This window comes from Tursiops truncatus, chromosome 11, assembly GCF_011762595.2.
Source record: "Tursiops truncatus isolate mTurTru1 chromosome 11, mTurTru1.mat.Y, whole genome shotgun sequence".
NCBI lineage: Eukaryota > Metazoa > Chordata > Mammalia > Artiodactyla > Delphinidae > Tursiops > Tursiops truncatus.
Window position 1 is genome coordinate 80,153,986 of NC_047044.1, and position 26,660 is coordinate 80,180,645.

The 26,660-nt window shown below is 43.8% G+C and overlaps 1 protein-coding gene across 10 annotated transcripts in view; it reads right to left on the reverse strand.

Moving 5' to 3' along the window:
- Nucleotides 1–26,097, reverse strand: part of PPFIBP1 (PPFIA binding protein 1) — a 177,942-nt gene extending 151,845 nt beyond the window's left edge. For 5 of the 10 annotated variants that reach the window (XM_033866971.2, XM_033866966.2, XM_033866967.2 and 2 more), the window contains exon 1: nucleotides 25,941–26,097. The gene's annotated coding sequence lies outside the window, so the exon portion shown is untranslated. Of the gene's footprint in view, nucleotides 1–20,359; nucleotides 20,424–25,940 lie in introns of those variants that run through there. The other 5 variants (XM_033866968.2, XM_033866969.2, XM_019936090.3 and 2 more) reach the window with 4 other exon arrangements.
- Nucleotides 26,098–26,660: the final 563 nt, after the last annotated feature.

A 26,660-nucleotide genomic window follows, 5' to 3' on the forward strand; every position in this document is an offset into this window, starting at 1 on the left:
GTACGCACTTGAAAAAACCCCTGGCCAGCTTTTGTCAAACCAAGTTACGGCCACTTTTAATTTTTTACGATGTAAACTCACATGACATATAACCCTGTTAATTAAAACACTACCAGCTTCACTTTACCATGTCACGTACAGATTATTTTCTGGATTTTGACTGTCATCAGTTGTCTCTCCCAGCTATGTTTCAACCACAAGTCCCAGTCACTGATGAAAATGCTGAATAAGAAACCTGTGGTAAGCCAAACTCCAAATCATTTCCTCCTAACACACATTTTTTTTTTAAAACCAGAGAAAATACAAATTTTCATAAAGCAGTCGTTTTAAATAGAATAATCAGCTTCACCAGGCTGAGAGACCTGCTGAATGGCAACATGTAAGGAATAACTGATTAAAAACAGTTTTGTTGGCCCGAGTGTGGTAGCTAGCTACACCAGCACCGGCACTGTCTTGATTACTCGTGGCTATGCACTATCTCCAGAACTTAGGAGTCTGGACAGGACTGCCGGCTAATGTCTACAAGTTGCCGGTTTTAAGGCATTTACCATAATACACATTAGTGTTAACCAGACGGGTATTGTTAAGTAGCCGTGGTATCAAATTAAATTTTGTTGAAACACTGGCATTCCCCAAAGTCGCCTTTTTGTGCCCTGCTCAATTTGTGAGACAGCAGGGTTATCCAACGCACTTAGCAAGGCACCTATAAACTGCCTCTATAGTTATTTAAACAGTGCACATAATTCAGAAAGCATCCTAGTTATTCAGTCTGGGAGACCTGGAAAAGGAAAAAATAGTAGGAGCCCTTTAATCATTGGCCACAGCCAGCTCCATCTCCCTGTTCTAACAGAGGACACTCTGTTGGTCTCTACGGTACAGAGAGGGCTTCCCTGGTGGCGCAGTGGTTGAGAGTCCGCCTGCCGATGCAGGGGACACGGGTTCGTGCCCCGGTCCGGGAAGATCCCACATGCCACAGAGCGGCTGGGCCCGTGAGCCATGGCCGCTGAGCCTGCGCGTCCGGAGCCTGTGCTCCGCAATGGGAGAGGCCACAGCAGTGAGAGGCCCGCGTACCGCAAAAAAAAAAAAAAAAAAAAAGGTACAGAGAATTACTAAGGGAATCAGATGAGGGGTAGGGATAAAAATGATGTGAATGGCACCCCCGGTGCATGCTGGGTCCCTGAGCTAAGGCCCAAAGTGATCAAGGAGCGTTCTTAGGGACCTTTTCCTATCATCTCATTGCAGATAAACTCTGTAGACCAGAACTGTTTTCTATTCAATTCATAGGCAATCAGTGACCCCTAGAGAGTTAGCCACATAACTGAAAGGCTGCTGACTGAGAACTTATCCAGCACGGGGACTTTTCCATCACACGTCACGCAGAATAGCAGCCCCATGATATGCCGGGTGCTTTGGCTTCTGCAGGGCAATTTACAAAGTCAGTTCATACATGGTAGACGGGTTGGTTATCCAGCAGGGCAACCAAAGGCTTCCAGCCTCCAGACAGTTAAGAGGGCAGTAAGCCAGCAAGGGCTTCAGGAAAACCCAACACAGCAGGGCACGAAACAGCATTGACCCAGTGCCCTGGTGAGCACAGTCCCCAGCCCAGCTGGACTGAGCCACGATAGCGATAGCGGCAGCATTGTTGAGGGCCCGCAGGAGAGACCAGACTTGTCAGTCACCAACTTGAAGAAGTTTCGCCTGAGTTATCTTTGTTTTCAATCGTCCCCTGCCCCCCACCCAGGGCAGTGACCAGGGTCATGCCAAAGTGTATTAAGTTCAGTGTCACCAGACAGCCTTGAACCAGAGAAGGGGAGAAGGACCTTTCCCCCGTGAGACATGGACTTGGAATCACACGCTGGTGCAGTGGGCTGAATATGGATGCATTTTCCTCCCCCATCCTCCGCCCCATTTGTCCCTTCATCCCGACCTCCAGGTTCCATTACCCAGCTGGGCCTCTCTCAGAGCTACCCGAACGGTTGTTCTCTGCTCCCACCATCCCTCCTTTAAGCCTACCCACCGAGTCAGCGTTCCTGACCACAGTTTAGGGCAGCTCAGCGAGACACTGGCTCTGGGGTTGACTGTCAGGGATTATTGCAGCAAAAGGGCATCTTGACGCCCAAACCTATCGCAGCTCAATTCTCTTCATTAACAATGAGTCTCTCTATTCAGAAGATGTGGAAGGAAAATGTCCACAATACTTTCCCTTTGAAATGCAGTCTGCAGGTGATCGGAATTTAAAACATAGCATCCATTCAATTCACTGACTATACAACTCAGAGACGAACTCCAGTTGTCAGAACAAAAGCCGTGTTAGAATTGATTAGAAATGTTTGAATCAAAAGATCTTAGAGCCTGAGAAGTCCGGGAATACCTAACGCACCCCCCTTGTTTTAAAGATAAGGAAACCGGGGGTCAGGGGTTCCTGAGGGACAAAAATAAACCTGGAATGCAGTTTGCGAATCAGAAATCAGGACTCCATGTTCTGCAGGCTCTTTCAATATCTTTAAATATCTCCGTCTACTTATGGACCAGAGTCTGTCAAAATTTATTTTTAAATGACAGAAAATCTGTCCAATTAAATATATTCTGCTTTATTTCTAGATGGCAGCTTGACGCACAATCTTCACACCCTTTAACAACACATCAACTTGAGATAAAGATCATTCATTCCATAAAAGGAATAGGAGAAAAATGAAAAGCTAAGTACCAGCTGAGTTGCCACAGAGACTTTGGTCAGTCAGCGCCGTGAGCACAGGGGGTTCTCCAGGGGCCTGAGAAGGCAGGACATAACATAAAAGCTGTCAAAAGATGACTTGGCCAGTCATCTGCAGGTAACTTAAATTACACAATGTCCTCAAGTGTTTTGGTTTTATTTTCCTATTTTGGTGATTTCCAAGACCTTCCACGCAGTCATCCTTCTAGTTCTCAAACAACTTCCTAATTTACAATGTTCCTTTTAAACTATGTCACTTGATCTTTGGACATGGAAAGGATATAAATTATAAATAAAGTCAGTTCCTTCTAGTTAATGCCAGGTTTGGAAAGATGGGACTAGCAGAGGTCTGTAACCTAGGGTAACTGCGATTATTTTTAGCATCATAGGGGCAAGGGATGGAGAGATGGACATTCCCATCTTAGTTGAGATGCCACATCCTTGGGAATTCTTCCTGACCCGGGCCTGGGTTAGGTGCACCCACAGGACAATGAGGACCCCTCTATCACATCACAGTCTTCTGGAACCTTAACCAGATCTGTCATGGTTATAAATGAACTTGAACTCTTAAGTACCATGTCACAGAATTTTAGTACGAGCTATGTGACCACAGGAAGTTTTCCGTGTCAGTGTTCTCACCTGAAAATGGGAATAAGAGTACCTATCTCGGTCTCCTTATTCGTAAAAAAAAGAATATAACAGCGTCCACCTCAGAGTGATTGTAAAGATTAAAATGCTCTTATGAATTATAGCACAGAAAAGCATTGCAACATCATAAGTAGTCAACAAGCAGCAACTATTATCATACTGCTGCCCTTACAAGTCCTAACTAATACATTAGTTGTCCTCTTCTCTGTGCTTCTTTTAATCTTCACCAGCTAGATAGATAAGCCCTTGCGTGTGATGGGGGAAAAAAACCCCGCAAGATCTGAAATCAGACAGGCATGGGGTAGTATCCAGACTCCGCACTTTTTCACATTTTAGCATCACAGAAACTGAAATGTGTCTTACGTTCAGGGAAAGTGGGCATTATCTCCGATCTTGAGCAATTTATTTAATCTCTGTAAAACCAGTGATATTGCCTTCCTCTCCTAGGGTTGCAGGAAGGCACAAATAACATAATCATGCAACCCTCTAACATACAACAGGCAGCCCCGATTTGCACCTTTATGGGTCCAGTGTCTTGTATATAAAAGACGTTTAGGAGGTGAATTAATATGTACGTATATTGAATGGAGCATCCCATTATCCCTGGAAATTCTTAAAAAATAGGACCCCGACCCATTCCAGGCTAATGTGTGTGCATGTCCCTGCCGGAGCGGCCTACAGAAAAGGTCAGGGCCTCTCAGAACAGGAACTCTGAGGAGAGGCCGTGGATGGACACCCAGAGCCCCGTGCAAGGACCTGCGGCTGCTTCCCACAACCCACCCCGAGCCTCGGATTACCGTCCAGGCCCTACACGGGGCCACTGACGGTGTCCAAATCCCTGCCGAGACCCAGGTCGGGTTCAAAGTTCCTACGGGGAGGCCAGCAAGTACAGGAAGGTGCTTTCTCCAAATCCAGTTATAATTCCTGACACATAACAACAGTCACCTAGTGTGGAGCACTTACTTCATTAAGCCCCACTTCACTCTTCACAATGACCCTGCGAAACATAACCAACTGCACCAGCATTCCTGTTATGTGAGGCCCAGTGTTTAAGGCACAGCTCTTATTAAGGGGTAGAAATCCACCTGGTTCCCAAGCCTGTGTCCTTCACCACTGCGTCTTCTCTCTGGGAGGTGAGGAACATCAGCTGGAGAAGGAGGCGAGGTTCTCCCAACCTTCGAGGTCTCGCTTTCAAAACAGCCCGACAGGGCTTCCCTGGTGGCGCAGTGGTTGAGAGTCCGCCTGCCAATGCAGGGGACACGGGTTCGTGCCCTGGTCCAGGAAGATCCCACGTGCCGCGGAGCGGCTGGGCCCGTGAGCCATGGCCGCTGAGCCTGCGCGTCCGGAGCCTGTGCTCCGCAACGGGAGAGGCCACAGCAGTGAGAGGCCCGCGTACTGCCAAAAAAAAAAAAAAAAACAGCCCAACAGCATCCTTCCCACGAGGGTGTCAGGCCCTACTGCTCCAGGTGGATAGAGGCAGATGGGGTAGATGGGTGGGGCAGTTCTGGGTGGAGTGAGTTTCAGGGGATTTCTAAGCCCAGTTGATGCTGCCTCTGTCCTGGGCCCTGGCCAGCCCTAACAGGTGGTGTTTTTCATTTGACCTTTTCCCGTGTCACTCGTTCATCATTTATTTCCCACAGCTCCAAGCAGCACCCTGCAGCTCACCTCTGGCCCTTCCTTTCCTGGATAGGCTTCCTCCATCTTTTTCTTTTCCATTTTTTAAAACTTCTGGTTCTTTGAAAGTTTCTCTCCTAATGACAGTTATTTCTCTCTACACAGGGCTGCATTTCCTGGCCAAGAAACTTTTCTCTATTCGTCCTTTGCAGATGTGTCACAATGAAAAGTCATAGTTGGAGATTCCTCATCTGAACTTTCCAGAACGCCAATGATAAATGCACATGTGCAGGCACGTTTAGAAAGATGGAGAAGCCAGAGGAAGACATGCACAATGTGACAACTTTCCTTGCCCCCAATTAGGATGTCTGCTCCTTGCACTACCAGATCTCCTGAGACCCCAGGGATCACACGGAGAAAGGTCATCCAAGTGGAGGGTTCGAGAAGATACACTGCGCGCGTTTGACAGTCTCCCCTTCAGCCCTTCCTCTACGGCAATCACTACGCTGCATTAATCTCCCTCTCGGCTGAGGAAACCTGGAGAGCTTTTTATTTCGTGCCATCTCCCACTTCTAGGCAATACACTAAAGCAGCTGGTAAATCATGCAATTACCAAATCATCACATCCCTCCAAGAGGTTCAGAGATGTGTGTTTTTAATACAGAAGCTAAGGCCAAGAACAGCTGCATAAGAAACAGTGACCTATTTATCTCTCCACTCCACCCACGGTGGAAACAGGTTGGGAATATCTCCCATGACTTGGCGTTACAGAGTTCCTGCGTGATAACGCAGACTGAGGCAAAGAATACAAGGGCTACTTCACTGCTGAGGGGGACTCACTGGAAGTGAGGTCCATAGGTCAGGACACACAAACTCTATCACCTTTGCTGGTGCCAGGCCCGAATCATCCACAACACAGCCAAACTATGAAGATGATGGGTCGGCAGAACCCACCACCTCCTTCGCTTCCTAAAAGATAGAAAATGCTGGGGAACAGTGCTCATTTTTGCAATATGGCTTGATCTGCAGTTGGAAAGATATTACGTACAACTTTGGCCTTGTTTACTCATCTCACTCACCCACAAACCATGCCAGACAGTTTCAGACGCTTGCTGAGCACAACTGGCTTTTGGAAATGCCAGAAAACTGATTCGTTTTTTCAAAGTACATTAACTTAACCTTTGAAAATGTGACTCCTAAACCATTATCCTCAACCATGTCTAAAATACTGCATCAGGTAACTTCGACAGAACCTATACTCCCCCATGTTTGCCCTTCATCCGTAGGGTCCCCTGGAATGTTCTGAGTTTCATGGTCTGTGAGCCTTACCTGCCTTTTGTGGTGGTGACCCACCAATCCTATAAATTCAACATGAATTAAATACCCCAGAAACAACTGCCTTCATGTACACATATGATGAATATGCCAAACGTGCAGTAATTCACGCTTGGGAAAAAGGATTCAATTATGTGTCAGCTGTTTCACAAATATAGAAGCGGGCCCCTGCTATACCATAACCAGGTGTAAATATTATCCAAATGTCTCAAACTTCGGAGAGGCTAGAGATCTGTTTGATTTATCATTAACGAAGGGGTAGGACCTCTTCCTTCAGTTTTGCTAAGGGATACAAACTTTCTAACTTTGCAGATAAAGCGACTTGCCATACTGCTGGGATTCTGGTGCTACATATTTTGTCTGTTTCTCTCTTAAGGGATTAGATTCTTTGGGACAGGGTAGTGGTCACTACTGTGCTCCAACCGGACCCCGTTTTTAGGGCCAGGGCACCCATCCCCAGCTGCTGCCGGCTCACAGGGAAGGTCCTCAGCCAGTGGCAGGACACAGCTTCACCCAAAGTAACGCCCCCAGAAGGGGTGGCCAGGTGCCAGCCACTGGCTGATTCAGGGATACATAGGTCCAGCTCTTTGCCTCAGAGACAACTGGGCAGGGCCACCCCAGCTCCAGAGCTCACCGTAAGGGCAGCCGGGGCCTCAGTTATGCCCACACTGCCAGTCAGCTTGTCCTCTGCCCAGCCCTGCTGCCTTCTTTTCCTCACCCCTAAACTCCTTCAGCATCCAACTCCTGGTGCGCTTCCAGCCAATCCAAAAACAAGCTGTCTTCTAAGTGTAGAACGTTATTTTTTAAATCGTACTGAGGAAGTTACAGGCCCTAGAGGGACATGTTCTATCAAAGGTGAAGGCTGAAGACAGTCTTTGAAAAATACTTGTGATTCCGTTTAAAAGTTACACATTTTGATAATCAACTCAGACCACTTTCTGAACACCAACCCAATGCAGTCACCAGGGACAGGAGTTTAAATAATGCCCAGGAGTATCACAGTTTCACAAGGGAGGTGAGACATCGCCAGGCGAGTGATCTGTGCATCACAACATCACATCACGTGGTACTGGAAACTGACACCAGACCACAGGGTGCTGAGCTACGGTTTTTACCCTTGCCCATTAGAGTATACCCCCTCCCCACGTAAGACACGCGTGCTTTATAAGCTACATCAAAGGAAATCTTTACTCTAAAGCCACTTGAAGAGAACAGTGCTACACAGATGTATGACAATGAGTCCTGAACACTTCATTCCCAACATTCCAAACTTTTAATAACAGGGAACAATTCCTAGAGCTGATCGATTATTGATGACTTTGTACTCTTTACTGTATCCCCGAGAAAGCAGATGGCAGACAGGCCTGCGCAGGAATCAAGAGCTACTGCTACCACGTTGCCCAGGAGGCAGCACACCATCTCCCAGATAAACCTCAAGGAATACCTAGTCATCATCCAGGCTCTAGTCCAGGTTAGGGTCCAGGGATGGAGTTAGGGATGTCACAGGAGTAGAAATCAGAGGAAAAGCAGGTGCTTGCATCTTATTACCAGAAGTTTGGATTCAGAATGTCAAAAATGTAGATAATGTATTCTCTATAAAAAAATTCAACTTAAAATCATACTACTGCTTAACGTTTTATAGCTTTTCACACACTGTCTCATCTGACATTCACAGCTCTCCCTGCAAGGGCTGGGCTGGTATTTTTATCTCAACTTTATGCCTGGTTAAGTGACTTGCCCAGGATGACACAGCTGATCAATGTTGGGATCAGACTGCAGATTCTTGGTTCCAAGGTCCTTTCATATAAAATTCTGCCAATTTGCAATTTGTCTACATATTTCTCCAGGCTTGTGTACAAAGCCCCAAAACCTTGTCTCCCTCCTTCTGCCTTTACGGCTCCCACCTTCATACTACAGACCTATACTTCATGGGAACAAGGACTACCGATGGCATGGGGTCCTGAACAGGGTCACAAATCACCACCAAAGGTCTCTCTGTCTCTCAGTGACTCCAAACACTCCAGACTCTCTGTTGATACAGACCACAGCTTCTGGAATATGGCTGACAAGAGACTAGGGGATCCAGTTATACGACTACCAGCGTTCAGTGTCTGCTGAACACTGAACCTGAACCTGCTTCACGTCAGTCTCATACACAGAGGGGAGAAAAGAAGAAAATGCTTTAAACAGTTCACCAATTTCCTAGACACAATCATTGTTCTTAGGAAAGCCTTCCTACCCTCGTCAATAGGTTTTGCTACTGTTATCCGAGGCACTTGGTGGATTTTACTCTTGCCCAGTTGGCATTCTGTTTCTGCAATACAAAAATGCTGGGACTAAAGAGATCAGGTGAGGATGTTATGGTTTCAGGACCAGAAGCAAGCAGGTGGATGCATTACAGCTTGTGGACATGCTAATGAGAGCTAATTACTCTACCGACTCCACAAAAGCCAACCAGTAGCAACAAGAAATGCCTGGTAAAACTTGCTGGGTTCTCAGGCTTTGTTCAAAGAGCTGGTGCCAAAATGATCTGGCTGAAGTGATGGGCACAGGGCTGAACTGGATTGTTATCTCAGGATCACAAAAGCCTAGTCTTTAGTCCTTTGTATCCTGTAAATCAGTAGTCAGGTCAGCACCGATTTTATTCTTCCAGATTCAACCTACTCTCTTAACCCTTAGCACCGCTACCCACTCTGCCCCCAAATGTCCACTTTGGCTGCAAATTAAGAAATCAAACGATGGGCCTGGACTTTTAGGAAAACAATTGCCTACTGACCATTAAAATTGGGTGTGGCATTTTATAATGCACTGCACTCCGTTTGCAACATTCGCAAGATTTGGCCAACAGTTCACTCACTTTAATCCTCGGACTCAAGGCATAAAAGGGAACTGAGAAATCATGTAAATTTCACTTAATCACTGATACGTAACTATATCCATGTTTCTCGGAAAGCATATACACACGGTATGAACTATATAAAAGCACAACTCTAATTCATGAATTTATATAAATTACATTTTTAAAAGGCTTTCCCATCCTTGTCTCTCTCCTGCTACTAAAGAGAGGGCAGGGAATGGAAAATCACAAAGCTACAGATCTAAATTTCTCAGAATAGGAATGAGAGCATTAGTTATTAACCCAATAAAGCCCCATCCTCATTAACTTTTCCCCATTCCAATACTAGGTTGATGTATTGTTGAAAATGCAATCATGGTTTCAGGGACAGAAAAACAAGACGGTCCAGGGCATATTTTAAAGAAGACTCCCAAAGGGTGTTATCTTTAACTCCACAGAAACAAGACTGCACTGGATTATAATTCTACAATAACAACATTTATAATTACTTGGCTCAATTTATTAAAATGGACAAGTCTGAATAAACATACAGTAGAAGTTAAATGGCAAGACAACCCTCCTGTTGAGATTCTTTAGTCAGAAATAGCAATAATATTAGCAAAGTTTTTTTTTAAGTGGTTAACAAGGTCTAGCGTAAGGACCAGTCAGATCTAACCCAACTTTTATATGGTATGAAAAAATGATTTATTTAACAACTCTTCTCCTAAGTTATTTAACAACTTTGTATTTTCTTGTGATTTTCTATAACTTTAATGCTGCTCTGTTACCTGAATGTTTATGATACACAAACAAATAACAGCTCCATGAATAATGTCAAAATTCTCAACTATGTGTAAAGGAATGCCTGAGTTATTGCCCTTCTAGAGAACTGTCTGTGCTTTGTACATAAACACATAGACAAAGCATGTTTTATTTTGGCTGTGAGTACAGTCCTAAACTGGGGGTTCATCAGGAAATTCCCCAAGCAGAAGGATTTCAGAGAAGTACGCGACTTAGCTACACCAGAAAAGAAAATCTACTGAACAGGAAAATAAGTAGGGCAGATAAAGAAATGCTTCTTGCACTTAAATATAAATAACATTTTCTAAAATTTCACAAGTCTGAGCAGGTTTACCAGCTATTCTGAAACTTTTAAACAAAAAAGAACAAAGGCATTTTCAGCATTGAGACTAGGAAACAATCGTTACTGAGCTTCCACAATGAATGGGCCAGGTACTGTGCTGGGCATCTTGCATGTACTATCTCAATTTCATGCTCCTACAAGGTAGACACTGTTGTTCCCATTTTAGAGACGCAAAAACCAATTCAATACGCTAAGACATGACTATCTTAGGATTCCAACCAAGATATATCTGACTCGAAAACCTAAAACAGTTGCTGCTACCCTCTGCCCAACAGCATCACCAAGAAATTACACCAAGAAATTACAGTGATGGAATTGTTTCATAAGCTCCAGATTTTAATTATGCTTTTATTGAGTCGTGGTTTCCTCCAAATTAACGGAGATGAAAATAGCGTTTAACCTCATAAAGTTGAGGTGAGAAGCATATTAAAAAGCCCGAGTGAAACGAGTGTGCAGAACAGGTGAGCACTGGTTGTTACTGCTACCTCCCTCTTCAGGCTTCGGCTAATGCAGCTGGTGACCTGCAAGTTAGCAGGGCTGTGGGCTCCCACGAGCCCACTGCAGGGCAGGGAGCCACTTCCAGAGGCTGAGCAGCACACAACCTGAAGCCTGAGAGAATGGACCTTGACAGCGAGGAGTAGACAGGCCCCGTCTCGGGCTCAGTCTACCTTCTCCTGCACTAAACAAACAAATCGTTGTGGGTCAACTCTGTGCCAGGCACAGCCACAGGTGGCCCAGCCAGCTGCTGGTCCCAGGCGCTCAGCCGCTTGGGAATCTCTGGAAGGCCCCCTGCCTGCTGAAGCTCACTCCCACCCTGAGAGAAAGGAAATTTAAAACAAAACCGAATGGGTGGGGTCCCAACGAGAGCCTCATCCTTTCTAATCAACTTTCCCTATTCTTTCTCTCTCTCTCTCTCTCTCTCTCTGTCTCACTCACCCACTCACACACACACACACACACACACACACACACACACACACACAGATATACACACTCACGCTCATGTGAAGGGTTTCCATGGTACACAGTGGGTGCCCATATTAGACCAAGCACTTTTATCCTCATTAGGAAACTCGACAGCAGTCTACTTTGGGACAGAATTTTAAACACTGATGACTCAGTATGGTGACTTCCAGAGCAGAAAGGGTTCATCTGAATATAGATGAAGGAAGGTCGAAGATCCCCAGTGGAAAAGAAAATCAACAGATTTGACTACATAAAATTTTTAAAATTCTGTATCACTAAAAACAAAAATTTTTTAATCAGAAAAATTAGGAAAAAAAACTAGGTGAAAATATTTGCAGTAACTATGAGAAAGGGTTAATAAGGGTAAATAAATGAAATACATAAACTAGAGTTTATGACAAATGAGAATAACACTTAATTCCTAATTGATAATATGGGGAAAGTATACAAACAGGAAATACGGCCAACAGTCATATACATGTTTGACCTCATAAACAGCAAATAAATAAAAAAGAAAAATGAAATACCTTTTCTACTAGAAAGTTATCAAATGTTATTAAAATGAGAATATCACTGCTAATGGCAGCAAAACTTAGTAGAAACTTTCTGGCAACTGACATCTACATGGATCAAGATATCCAGGCACTGTGACCCACAGCCTTTGGTTCTGCTTTTAGTCATCTCTTGTAAAGATGGGAATGAGCTGAAATACAGAAGGATACTCAGCAAACACTGAAAACAGGCTGTATGTGCTGGATGGGATTAAATAAATCATGAAACACCCATAGATGGAATATCTCACAGTCCTTAGAAATAATATTTAGAGATATTATAGTAGTGTGAGGACATGCAAATAAAACAATGTTAAAGGGAATTCCCCGGCAGTCCAGTGGTTAGGACTCCATGCTTTCACTGCCGTACGCCTGGGTTCAATCCCTGGTCAGAGAACTAAGATCCCGTAAGCCCCACGGTGCGGCCAAATAAATAAATAAAAATTAATTGGGGTTTCCCTGGTGGTGCAGTGGTGGAGAGTCCGCCTGCCGATGCAGGGGACACAGGTTCGTGCCCTGGTCCGGGAAGATCCCACATGCCGCGGAGCGGCTGGGCCCGTGAGCCATGGCCGCTGAGCCTGCGCGTCCAGAGCCTGTGCTCCGCAACGGGAGAGGCCACAACAGTGAGAGGCCCGCGTACCGAAGGAAAAAAAAAAAATTAATTAAGTAAAAATAAAGTGGGAAACAAAATTACACACTCAGAATATTTCAAATATGGAAAAAAATACATCAATGAAAAAAATGGAAGGAAACACACCAAAGGTAGTTGTACTTTTGTGTGGCAGGAATACTGAGGACTATCTTTTTTAAATTGCGTCTTCTTTATTTTCTATACTAACCAAATCTTCTAGAAGGCTCATATATTACTTTTATAATTACAAAAAATTTTAATAACAGCCTCAACTTCAAATCCACAAAAAAAAAAAAAAAAAGATGTAAATCCAAAAGCTCTCCAAGCCTATACACACCAAAACACTGTGCAGTAGACGGGTAAGGCAGTAAGCAGGGGGAAAGGGGCTTTGCTTTAAACTTATAAACAATAAGCTTCTTGATGTGGAAACAAAAACTTTTCATGTCCTACTTATCAAAACACATTTTGGAAATTCACTAACCAAAACATTCTCCATCAGAGGATTTAAACCCACACGCCAAAATTATCTCCACAGAACAAACCAGTTAAGCAAGCAGGAAGTTTATCAGGAACACCCTAAAAATTAATAATTGTTTTTACAGCTTTGATAAATCCACGCCAGCTCATGTTAGTACACAGTGTAACACACACAGTCTCCAGTGAGTCTGTCACTTCTAAACAGGACAGCATGAAATCCTTAGCATAAGGCTTTTCCTCAGCAAGAATCACAGATATTCTGAAATTAAGCTTTTTGGGGTTCGCCCTCCCAAAAGCTGATTTTGCAGTCTTTGGGATTGTTTTCTTAGAGTAACAGTTAACTATGTCGAGCTCTTTGTATTCGTTATCTTGTTTCATCTTCAGGGGCCTACAAGGCAGGGTTTCTCAGCCTCGGCACTACTGACATTCGGGGCTATTCCTTTGTTGTGGGAAGGCGCCTGTCCTGTGCATTGTACGATGTTTAGCAGCATCCCTGGACATGATTTACTGAATGTCAGTCTTCCCTCCACCCCTAGTTGTGACACAAGGCATATTTCCTGACATTGCCAAATGATTACTACAGGGCACAATCACCCCAGTTTAAAACCACTGCTACAAATTAGGTACTATTGTTGCCCCCATTTTACAAGTGAAGAAACAGACACAGCTATAGGTTCATCTAAACCCACAGCCCAAGATCAAAAACTATCCTGTCTTTGTGCACAGGGAGCAGGTCTATCTTACAATATAACTGATACGACTTGAGTCTCCTTTGCATCCCCATGGAGCCTCGTCTAGGCCCCAATGCATAGTGGCCGAATGAACCATTACTTTCATCACTAAAACATTCATTGAATCCCTACTGGGTAGCAGGGCCTGGCAACAAAGGCACAGTCATGGCCTTCAACAAGTATATAATCTATTTGAAGAATTAAGATATAACCAGAGATAAGCCATTTGGAGCATCCATTTTGGGAAAAGCTTTCGGTTTCCTCATCTGTAGGATGGAGATAATGCTAATGTCGCCCTCATATTTAAGTGAAATGGAGCAAGCAAAGTTCCTAGCACAAAGAATAACTTCAAAAAAAACAACTACATACCAAGTGCATGGTAATCCACAGGCATTGGCAGAATCATGGCATCTCAGAATCACTGGGCTGGAAGGAACCTTCACAAACAACCTGAACTCATCACCCACTTGGTACTTTAGCATTTAGAACTCTAAAAATTTAATTACCTGCTTCCAGCAGAGTTTGCAGGCTGAGCTCAGACTGAGGCTCTCAGCAAGGATCTCCCAGTGAACTACTTTAAGGGGGCCTAGAGGAAAGAGGAGGGTTTAAGCAAAGAGAAAGACAACAGGAAATGTAGAAGGTTGAGTGGACTTAAAGCGCTCCAGGGGTGCAGAGCCTGGGTCTGAGCACAGCCAGCACGAAGACAAGCTTGGAGAAACAGGCCAAGATCAGATGAGATCACAAGTGACACAGTGGTGACACTGACCAGGTGAGACCTAGTAAATTTTTCTCCTAAAAAAGCAACGAAGGGCTAAAAAACAAAAAAATAACATTAAAAAAACCCAAGGGCTGCTACAAAGCATACACCCAACTTACATTATGAAGTTGGAGAACTTAATTTCTCAAATTAAAAGGTCAGCGTTCCAATTGCTTCACAGCATTCCCCGAGAACAACAGGCAAATACGTGCTCTAGATCTATGCAAGTGAAGGTTTTGCCAGAACAAGGAGTCAATTTTCCTCCCCGTGTCCACAGGTCCTCCTGTTCTCTAGGGCACCAGCATAGCCCAAGGAAACAAGAGCCCAGAGAAGCCAGATCTTCTCGTTGTTAAATCTGAATTTTCAATAAGTGAAATCTTCAAAACATTTAAGTACTGGCACAAATTTCTTAAATTACTGCGTAGGTCAAACCAAACCTGTCTGCAGGCAGTCTTCATCCCAGGCCCACCAGTGTGAGAACTCTGCTGCAAGCCAGAGCCCGCAGGAGATCAAAGCAAGGACCAGGCAGGGCAGGGTGGCCTTGTACCAAAGGTTTATTTGGAAGATGTGTCTGGCGATGAGGTGCAGAATACAGGGAAGAGACTAACTGCAGGGTCTATGTCAGAGTTGATGGGGATGTAAACCAAGGCATTGGCGGAAGGAATGGAGAGTGATTCAGAAAACACTTGAAAGGCAAATGTGACAGCGCTGATGGCCAGGAGGGGGGTCTCTAGGATACCACACGCAAACCTGACCCACTGTAAACTTTGATAATGAAGCTGAGACTTTAAGAGCAGAAGGTAGCTCAGGCTTAAAATTGAGCTCTTTGACTTCCAAGAACCCGGGCAATCTTCACGGACTTGTAACCTGTAGTCACACACAGAACCCCAGGCTCAGAAACACCCCACACCTGGTTTAATGCTCTGCTGTCATCATCAAGATTCCTAATGATGTAAACTTTGAACTTGTGTTCTGTAAATGAGGTCTGATGGCACAGTGGACCATGCATGTGAACAGAGGAGATCTGTTTAATACGTGTGGCCACAATTCCCTGCTGCCCTATTCATAATAGTGTTTGCAGGGCCCCACAAGCACAGAATTTCAGTGGACCCACGATGCATGGACTTCAATAAGACTCAAAGCGAGTTCAAGGTAAATGTGTCACAAATGCAACTGAGTAAGCAGGTGGGTGGGTGCTGACAGCAACAAGAGGCCATGCTTTCCATTCGATTCAGAACTTGCTGTACGTGTAGAAACAAGGCAGTGTCTTTCTAAGAAACACTAACAACCAAAGAATCCTTTCATATCCTCTTTTACTCCTGTTACTCCCCTGTATTAACCAACCACTGACACTGAAGATGACGGCACAGAAGGAAAGACAGAGCAACCCATGGTTCTTTTTCCTTTCAGTCCTTCCTTGTATAAGCCGAAGATTGATAGACTGTGCAAATGGAGACGTGAAGTAAGGGTAGTCAGTTTTGTGCAGTGTTTCTTCTGTTCTGGTAGGAAGAATATACAAATGCATTTACAAACTACAAAATATTATGAAGTGTGTGACTTCAATAATTCTGCATACGTGTTAAACACTCTTATATTTGCATTTAATACTGGCATTGCATAAAATAAAGATGAACAATGGAATTCATGTTGATAGTTTTTATTTTTAACTTTCCTTCACTTAGAATGACATTAAATAGCAAATAAACACCATGATGAGTAAAGAGAGAGACTATGGGAGAAAAGGAAAAGCTTTTATGTTAGTACCTTTAACAGCACTTTTTCCTGCTTTTTGAACAAGGGGCCACACATTTTCATCTTATACTGGGCTCCACTAATTATGTAGCTGGTCCCACTGAGAACCACTGAACTCAAGAATATTATGCCCATCTAAATACGCTGCCCACGCTTGGATAGATTTTTACTGACATCATTCAAAGCAACCCCCAAAGGACCCACCTATGGATTGATGGCAGTGGTGCTGATTTTTAGTACCACACTCTTAATTATTAGATTGCTTCAGTCCTTTTCTCATCCCACTCATGTCATTGCAACAACAAATCTGCTGAAACACCGCAACCCAATGTCTTTCGGCCAAAGATCTTTCTAGAAATAATCAGTTAAACTGCAGATTAAAGACCTTACCAGGAGCAGCATGGAATGCAGAGGTCTCTCTGCTGGACAACTCCCCCTTATAAAGTATTCCCTGGTGCTCTGGTGGTTCAGTGTTAACCAAACCCAGGCTGCTTCCCATCACTCAGGATGCTCAGGTTTCCCCTGACAAGTTGTCCTGTGAACTATTCAGTGTGGTGTCTAAAAATTCCTCCTTCAAATACAGTCAAGTTTTCCTTTGTCTCATTTCATTCTCCTCTTCTTTTCTGTGCCACTACTTTCCACTTCAATAAATTAATCTCTTGCCTGCAGACACATCCTGGCAAATGTGTCAGTTTGCATTGTTTAGATGAGAGACTTCTGTCATTCTTTCAAATGTTTCCTCTGTCCCAATAATCCTGGAGAGCCAGGCTCTCAGGAGGCTGAGTTACTTGTCTATGAATTTCCTCCCACCGTCTCCTATTAGACTGAAGAAAAAAAAAAAAAAATGCAGACTCCCTGGGGTGAACTCACTCAGCTCTTATCTCTTCCAATCACATTTTTTCCCCAATTTCCCCATCCTTTCTTCCATTCCATCTGAAGGAGCATTCTGACAGATTTCAAAGCTAACCCGCACGCTCCGCCTAATTTCAATCTATCCATTTCCTTTTCACCTATTGTTTGCTGCTTTCATATCACCCTCTCTGCCTGAACCTTCCTCAAACCCACGCTGTCAGCGCACATTACCTCCTTGCTCAACTCCTTGAAAGGCTAGGCTAACGGGACAGCCTGAGGTTCATCACCTCCCATGTACTTCTCAATCTTCTGCATTCTGGATTCCACGTCTACTGTGCTGAAACTGCTCTCCCAGCTCACGAATGGCCAGACGGCTGGACCAGGGGCCGTTTCTCAGACCCGTCCTTGTAATGGGTCTGCGGCACTGGATGGCGTGGACGGTCCGCTTGTGCTGGGTGTGCTTCGTTCCCTTGCCACCATCAACCTCCACCTCTCTGGGCATTCCTGCTCTGTCACCTTTAATAACTTTTCTTTGGCCTGACCATGTCCAAACGTCAAGAGTTCCCTGAAGGTTGTGTCCTTGTTTCTTTTTTTATTCTGCATCCTCTTCTTCGGCGAGTTCACCTACTCTCGCTCTTTAGGTAGCAGCCCTATGGAGATGGTCCATCACTCGAGGGACTAAACTCCAAACCTGAATTTCTAAATTCTTGCTTAACATCCTCATGTGAATAAAATCAACTAACAATTCTTAATAGCTTTTCACATGCCATGTACAGGTGGTTGAGGATACTGACCCGGGAGACAGTACCTATCTGCATTTATATCCTGAGTCCTGTGACTTCCCTGGTGGCGCAGTGGTTAAGAATCTGCCTGTCAATGCAGGGGATGTGGCCTGTGAAGATCCCACGTGCCGCAGAGCAACTAAGCCCGTGAGCCACAACTACTGAGCGCACACGCCACAACTACTGAAGCCCGCGTGCCTAGAGCCCATGCTCCACAACAAGAGAAGCCAACACAATGAGAAGCCCGTGCACCGCAGCGAAGAGTAGCCTCCGCTCGACACATCTAGAGAAATCCTGCACGCAACAATGAAGACCCAACACAGCCAAAAATATATAAATTTGTAAAATAAATAAATAGATAAATAAGTAAATCCTCAGTCCAACACACACAATTGTGTGGCCTTGGGAAATTCACTCAGCCTCTCTGTGTCTCAGATTTCTCATCTTGAATAAGAACAGGGCTGATGTAGGGATTAAATCTAAGTTAAAATATGTATGACACTTAGAACAGTGCTTGGTACATACCAAGTGCTATGTAAGCATTAGCTATTATTATTGTGGTGGTGGTTATCTCCTAAAAACCCAGTGAGACAGGTTCTATGATTTTACGAGTTTACACAATGAGAAAATGAAGGTAGGTTATTGTGGGTCATGATGGAATCTCAAACTCCAGAAGATCAAATCTTAATTCACCATATTTCCCATTAAAATTTAACTTTTGCTGTGTGCCTTTCTTCAGGTTGTTCTATCCCTCCCCCCTCCCCTTGCCCCTCCTAATACCCCTCCTAACATTTAACATACTATTCCAAGAGTCATTTTTATAAAGTAATAGTTCTCAGATCCCTCCCCAACTCACACACTAAAAAAATCTCATTTTAAAGCATTATGTCACTCTTTTTAAACCCTCTGAGATCTGGCTATCGTATATCTTACCTCTCTTAACAATAGTGATCTTTCCATCTTATCTTTCTCTGACACTAATCTAATTATATTCTACACTTTGCTCCAAATCCAAGCATGCTCATTCCCCCCACTGCCTCCTCAAAAAGTCCTACTCATCCTTCAAGGCCCATTCAAATCCTACCGCCTCTAGTGGGATCCCACTAGACCCAATCCTTTGCTCAAGTTCATAGCTCAGTGTGCTCTCTCACAGCACAATCTTCCACCACCTACCTTCAAGAGGCCCAACAAATTGATTTTTTAAACTTTAATACTTTTTATATTTCAAGAGTAATGCATGAGTGTTGTAAAATAAACATTAATATGCTATAAAAAAAATTAAAGGTCCCTCAACTTCCCTGCCGTCGTCATCCCATCCTCCACAAACCACCCCATTTAGCAATTTTTCTCCTGCATTGACAAATATAACTTATACATGTATGCTTGGTGGCTTTTTTCCTTAAAATACATATCACAGACATCTGTTTAAGTCAGTATATTTTTCCCCAATTTTTTAACAGCTAAATAGTTTTCCAAATCTGTTTTTTACTATTGTTATGTGTAAGGAGGGTCACCCCATTTCTGCCCCCATCTCCTGTATATGCATATTCTTAAGGATAAAGACCATGTTTTATTCGTCCTTGTATCTCCAAGAGGACCTTGTACCAAGGCCAAGAATTGCTTAACAAATGTTCAATGAAATAGTAAATATATCCGTCATCGATCCAGTGTTCACTGTGCGCCAGGACAACAGCTGCTGATGCTTCACATATACTGCAGGTAATCCTCATTACCCACCCAATTATTCCCATTTCACAGAAGACAAAATCACACAGCTCATAAGGACAGGAGAGTCTAATCTATAATACATTTGTCTGACTCGGGAGCCCACCCCCTTCATCTCTATGCTTACAGGTAATAAAACTGTCATAAGAATACCCTTTGCTTTTTCAACCAAAGTTGGAGAACAGAAAAGCTCCAAGTATTCTGGTGTAGGCAGGTGGGACTGAGGATAAGAGACGGGTGTTGTTTCGGAATGAATATTAAGTACATGGAGGCAAGTGGTTGCAGCCATAAAGCTAATCTACCATTCAGCCATTCAATCTATGTTTACTGAGAACCTACTAGAAGTTGTATGACTTGCCTCCCCTTCTTAAGGCTCCTCACATTCTCCTTCAGTAATAGCTGCCACCATTTGTTGAAAATCTATGTACCAAATTTGTCATTATTATTTCTATTAATAATTTCTAATACTGACAAAACTTCTATGAGACAAACATCAGTACCACATCTTACAGCGAGGAAAACTGAGACCCGAAGAAGTTAAATTTCTTGCCAAGATTAGACTAACGAATAGCCAAGCCAAGATTCAACTTGAGGGTCTGCAGGGCTCCAAAGTCCGAACCCTCGTTCTGTCATCCAGGATGCTGCCTTTGAGTTCTGAGAGAAAAGATGAACTATGACTTCTTTAAAATTTAAACTGTCAGGATCACATTTGGCTTCAAGTAACAGACCCAACTTCTGTGGCTGAACCAAATGGAGATTTATTTTTCTCAAAATAAATCAAGAGGTGGGCAGACCAGGTCTGGTACAGCCGTTCCAGAAGGCCATCAGATTCCCAACCTGCTTACCCCTCAAGCTTCTCGTCTTTGGTCACAAGATGGCTTCTCCGCTTAGAAAACAGCATCCCTGCTCCTGGGAGGAAGAAGTACAAAGAACAACAGCCTCACCGGCGAGCTCACAGAGGCCGTTCCCTTATAAGAGTGTGTGGGAGAGCCCCTCCCAGTTACTTGCATCTCACTGGCCAGGACTATGTCGCCTAGATACCACCCAGCTGCAAGGGATTCTGGGAAATCAACTTTTTTTTTTTTTTTTTTTATACTATCATGGTGAAAGGGTAAGCTGGGACAAAGTGAGACAGTGGCGTGGACATATATACACTACCAAACGTAAAATAGATAGCTAGTGGGAAGCAGCCACATAGCACAGGGAGATCAGCTCGGTGCTTCGTGACCACCTAGAGGGGTGGGAAGGAGGGAGACGCAAGAGGGAAGAGATATGGGGACACATGTATATGTATAACCGACTCACCTTGTTATAAAGCAGAAACTAACACACCATTGTAAAGCAATTATACTCCAATAAAGATGTTAAAAAAAATTAAAAAATAAAAATAATAAAATAAAATGGTTCAGCTGTAGAGAAAGAGTGGGCAGGATGGATATGACTGGGCATCTATCTGTGTCTGCTCCACAGGGTAATGTAGAATGTAAGTCACCCTAGAGAATCAAGGTACCCTGAGAAGAAAGCAATAGAAGAACCTTAAAAGCCTGTGTTTAAAAGCCCCCTTGGCTGTGCAAAGTCAGCCACTGATGGGGGTGGAGGCTGGAATAATGTGACAATTTTACAGAAGCATCCAAACAGCTGATCCAGAGGAAAAACACCAAGACCCAGGTGACTTCACACAAACCGTCCTGGCAGACTCACAGGTTCAATCAGTGTTTCCCCTGAGTCGTCACTGTTTCCCTTCCTCCAGCTCATTCACTTGCCAGAGTTACGTTAGATGAGAAGCTACAGGCTCATTTGACTCTTCCATCGTTCATAAGAAAAAGTAGAGCGAGTTCCAATTCGAGCAAAATAAAATCCTCGACCATGTGTTGTTATGAGAAGCATTATCTTTAGAAAGAGATAATGGTTGCAGGGATATTATTTATGCAACTGCAGCCACACTACCAAGTGAAGGAGACCATAGAGTTTTAGCCTGTTTGCATTTTCTTTCAAATAAAGTAAGTTCGATAAACGTTCCTCATAAAAACCTCATACAGTTCTGTGATGGCGAGATGATATTTGTGAAAAGTACTATATATGGAGAGAAGGGTGAAAGAAAGCCAGCAAAAGGACTTCTGTGAGCTATATCCTAGGCTCACAGGAAATACAAGATGACACAGCCATATGCAATGGTATGGTTCATAGTTACATTCATAGCATGGAAGAGGTAAAACCGTCTCCGATGGGTCCACCTACTTCTTCCCAAGAACTACCTTGCTTGCCTAAAGAATTTGGCCACTTACTTATGAATGGACTTGCCACTGAAAACAGCATCTTTAGTCTCTCTCTCACCAGGTAAAATTAAGTTTTCCTTTGTTAACCAACACGCAACACGAGGAATCAGCATACCTGCTCCCTTGAACTTGCATCTGATTTTTTTTGACAAATGCTTAATTTCTCTAAGTTAAAGGAGAGGTGAAAATACCTAGCCTTACTCTGGAGTTCAAAGGGTGTCCATAAAATCTGTGGCCAGCCCCCAAAGTTATGGTACTTGGTCTTCTTCCTCCACGGTCCACATTTGAGGCATGAGCCTCTACCGGAATGACTGACAGTCAATGCAATCTGAGTTTGTACAATTCCTTCAGTCATGGGCATTTTTAGGTGCACCTCTATACAGAAACCACTCCACGATCTTTCTATTCTGAACTCATTACATTTGCCAACAAAAACAAGGATGTGAATGTGGGCCAGTCAAAATGTGAGTCACACCAAGTTCTAGGGAGACACGCAACCAAAGTGCAGTAACAAACTGAGACAACACACCCACCTGGATCACTCAGAGTCCAAACCCACATTTCAGAAATAGACGCTCTTCAAGGAGCACAGGCTGGTAGAGGTTTCACTCAAACCCTCCTCTCCTTCAAAAACCGCCTAACAAGTGTGCAAACTTAAAACTCCTGGCAGGGCCCACTTTTCCATCTAAAATCCAGTTGTTTGGTGTTTTAGATCCTTAAAAGTGGGAAAAAGTACTGAAGGGAAAGAAACCCTCACCACTTGGCTTTTTGAAACATTATCAACCAATGCCAAACTGGCATCAATAATTACTATATTTAAAATAAAGAGTGTAAAAGAAATAGAAGAGTCTTTGTATTTTCTAGGGTGGGTTAGTTCAGTTTCGGTTTTTTAATCCATTAGCTCCATTTAATAAAGCATCGGTCTTTATGGTGGTGATATATGTGACAAAAGCTGTAGGCTTTTGGCTAGGAAAATGGTTCTGACGTGCACTGCTATGAATTTGAGAAACAAAGGACATAACACACTACAGATGCAAAGAACTGCACAAGCCCAGAGTGGTTTTTGGATAGTGTCGATTTGGGGTCAGTTTGATGACTGATTTAATTGTGAAATTATCAACCTTTAGGTGAAGGGAAATGCTGGCCAGAGGACACTTTGTTCCCTTTGTCCCCAAACAACACCCAGTGTCACTAACCTTAACAGCTTTGACTCTCATACTTAAACCCATCTGTTCCACCATGGTTAGAAAACAATAATAAAATCATGGCTCCCTGAAAGATTTCACAGTTGGCTGCTCAACTGGGATTTTTTTAATTTGAAAACTAATATGACTTTCTAGGGAAATCTCTGGGAATAAAGAAGTCATTATTGTGCACTGTCTCTTGCCTATGTTTTCGCCTTGAAGGAATGTTTCTTTAATAAAGAATCAAGACACAGACCCAAATGTGAATAGATATTCATACATTTCATTCACTCATTCATTCATTGTTTTGAACAGGTAATTCAAATCAGGTCAGAAACATGTAATAAAAGACAGAATGATGAATGAAGTCTTCTTTAACAGTTGGAAAAATGTGCTATTTGGGATATACATATTTTTAAAAATGGGAGCTGAAAACCTCAAAAAGTTAATTTAACAAATTACCAACATAATCTAAATTAACTATAAAAATACAAATATTTCATGAATATGAACAACAGGTTTTAAAAAGAAGTCAGCTAGTCAGTAACTAAGGGGAAAATAATGACCTTGTTCTGATTTATCTCATGCTGGCACAGTGAGTGACAAAAAGACTACATAAACAGTTAATGAACTCTCTCTCACTGAACTTGTTTCCAAAAAATGTCCACAATGCCCTTGACATTAGGCACTATTGATCTGCAACAACAGTGTGCCCTGAATTTCAAGTCAACATCTGCCCACAAAGGCCAGATTATCATTTTTTTTTTTAAAGTAGCTATCAAAACTATGATAGCTGCTGGTCAAATAATTTAACCAAAACCTGATCCTACCTTTCTCAATAACTCAAACGTCTTTCAAGTTTTGTCCTTTAAAAGCACCATGTTTTACGATACCACATCTGCCTCCTACACACAGATGGAGAAAGAGAAATACTGGTTAAAACTAAGTATGTAAAATGACTGTTACTCCACAAACTGTGAATGCAGTTCAAAGCTTTGATATATTCAAGTCCCTAAGCCAGGACTCGCTTCTTGGAAAGAAGTATAAATCCGAATTTGGCACATCAGGATAACATCCTAAAGATACCACTTGACTGATTTTTGCAGCTCTGTCTTTCGGTATCACCAACAGCAGCCTTAACACTCCATCAGCCGAGGCTCCAGTGAGCTCACACCAGCCCACAGGAGTTCTACCTCACCTCCTGCTCTTTCCTGCTGAAAAAGTACATTGGAAAATATCGTATGTTCTATGTACTTCCTACAGAACATAAACAGAAAAGACTTGGTCACCATTATTTCAGTGACATTAGGCAACTTCTGTTTCTTAGTCCAAAACACAAACCAAAATTAAAATGTTCTGGCCTTTCCGGTGAGGCATGCCTTGCCTTTGCAAAGAGCCTACTCTTAATCCACACTGTGCTAATTAAATTTTTCAAGAGCAATACAGATCCAGGTGTTTTATAAACAACAGCAAACAAAACACTTCTTTTTTTGCCCTGACACCTAAATGTCATCAGGCTAGAAAGAGGGAGAACCCCATCGACGAAGTCCTTTATCGCCACACTTCCCGACTTGGGTTTATTAGATGCAGTGATGTGGCTTCTTTCTTTCCTCCTCTCCCGGAAATGCCCTTACATACAGGCACCTGGGATGCAGCTTTTGACTCACAAAGAAGTCCACGCCCGTTTCCTCCCGACCTGGCAAGAGAAGGATCCTCACTGCTGAAGCACTCTGGTGAAAGAAAAGGGAAACTTGACTCAGAAGTCTCAGCCCCAACACTTTCCTTCTCCAAAAGAAAGAGCCTTCAGCACTGAGAAGGGAGGGTTCTGAGTAAGCTTATGACTCCATAATTTTTTCCCCAGAAAGTTAATCCTACCCAGTTAGTGACCCAGGCACACAAAATCTCTAAACAAGAAACAGAAAGGATTTGAAACAGGAAATAAACACAAAATCAGAATTCTATACGTCCACTTATCAAAATACCATTTTGCTCCTGACTTGCAATTGCTTCCCCTAAATACCAAACTGGGGCACTAAATCAAGTTCTTCTTCTATTGCTCTCTGCACTTCTTATTGAAAGGAAGGATTTGTTTTGGTCCCACATGTTGAAAAATTCATGTTCCTCTAATTAAGAGTTTGTATGCCGCGCCTTCTGCCACATTTCCCTGTTAAAACTCGCTCCTCTAAAAAAGATCCATGAAAACAACTACCAGCCCTCATCCTTCTCTCAAACAGCCAAAGAAAACAGATCTGAAGATTCTCAGCAGCCTTCCTAAACCCTCCAGAACACAAAGTTGGCAACCAAAGGAATTCTCCGTTAAAATATGAGTGAAAGAGAGCTGGCGTTGAAATGTGCCCCAAGACACCGGTTTTCCCACAAGCTCATAATTAATACACCCCATGTGAATTTCTCGCATCCTGACTGGACTGTATAAAAGGATTTTTTATGTTCCTATATAAGAATATATAAGAATAACGATGACAGACTTTCATTTAAATCAACATGGCCACAGGCGAGCTAAAAAAAATACAAAACTTTTGTTCTCTCTCCAAGAGCATAATTTTTGAGTCGATATTCCATAAACTTTTTGTGACATTTTAAAATAACACCCCCCCCACACACACACACACACACACACACACACACACACACACACACACACACACACACACACACACACACCACGTCTCTGATTGGGGGTCTCAAGTATTGCTAGGAGACTGGGGTGTGGAGGGTTTAAGTACCCAGACAAGATCTTACAGGTCCTATCCTGGAGGTATTCTTCACACATAAGCTAGTTGGGAGCCCCAGGAGTTAAGCCCTTACCCCACCCCCAAAAAAGTGCCCGTTCCCAACGGGAAACAGGAGGGAGCTGGAAAAGGAAATCGAGCGGCGAGTAGGGGCAGCTGCAACCACACAACGGTGCCACTGCCCTCCGGTCCCAGAAAGGAGCCGAACTCCCTTACCTGCCTGAGCGAAGAGAGCCGCCGGCACGACTTGCAAAAGTTCTGGTTCACCTTCGCCCGGAGTTCAAAGCGCCGGCACTCTGGCCCCGCCACAGGCTGGCTACCCCGAGTCCTCTCCCGCCCCGCTCCCGCCTTCCCCACCCTCTCGGCCCTACACCATGTCAGGAATCCGGGCAGGCACCAAGCTGGGAGCTGACATCACTCCCAGTCCCAGGTACCTCCCCTCCCTCGCGCCCTCTCCCCTCCCCGCCGCAGGAATGAGCCAAAGAGAGTGCGCGGAGGGAGCGACGGCGCGCCCCGCCTCGCGCTGAGTGGGCCCGCGGACTGTCACTCAGAGGAGCCCACTAATTTTACACATTCCTCGCAGAGCCCGGCGAGGGCTGGAAGTGGGTGTTGATGGAAAAAAAATGCTGCCTTTCCTGCTCTCTCTAAGGGAAGGAGAATAATGGTACGGGGCAGATCCTTGCGGGTCCTGTTTTAAACTTCTCTTGGTGCATTTACCATCTCCCAGGTCAGAAACGAAACTAACCCACCCAAGCCCCCTTTTGAAGGAAAAACAATCGCCTCTGTGTCACGGGCAAGTCCGAGTCCGGCGGCGCGTGGAGCAGAAAATGGCTAGCTTGAAGTCAGGCAAATAAAAGAAACCGCCAGCTCGCTCTGCTACCCTTTTATCTTGGGACTGCTGGGCGTTCCCTTAGAAGGGAAATTTAGAACTTCAAA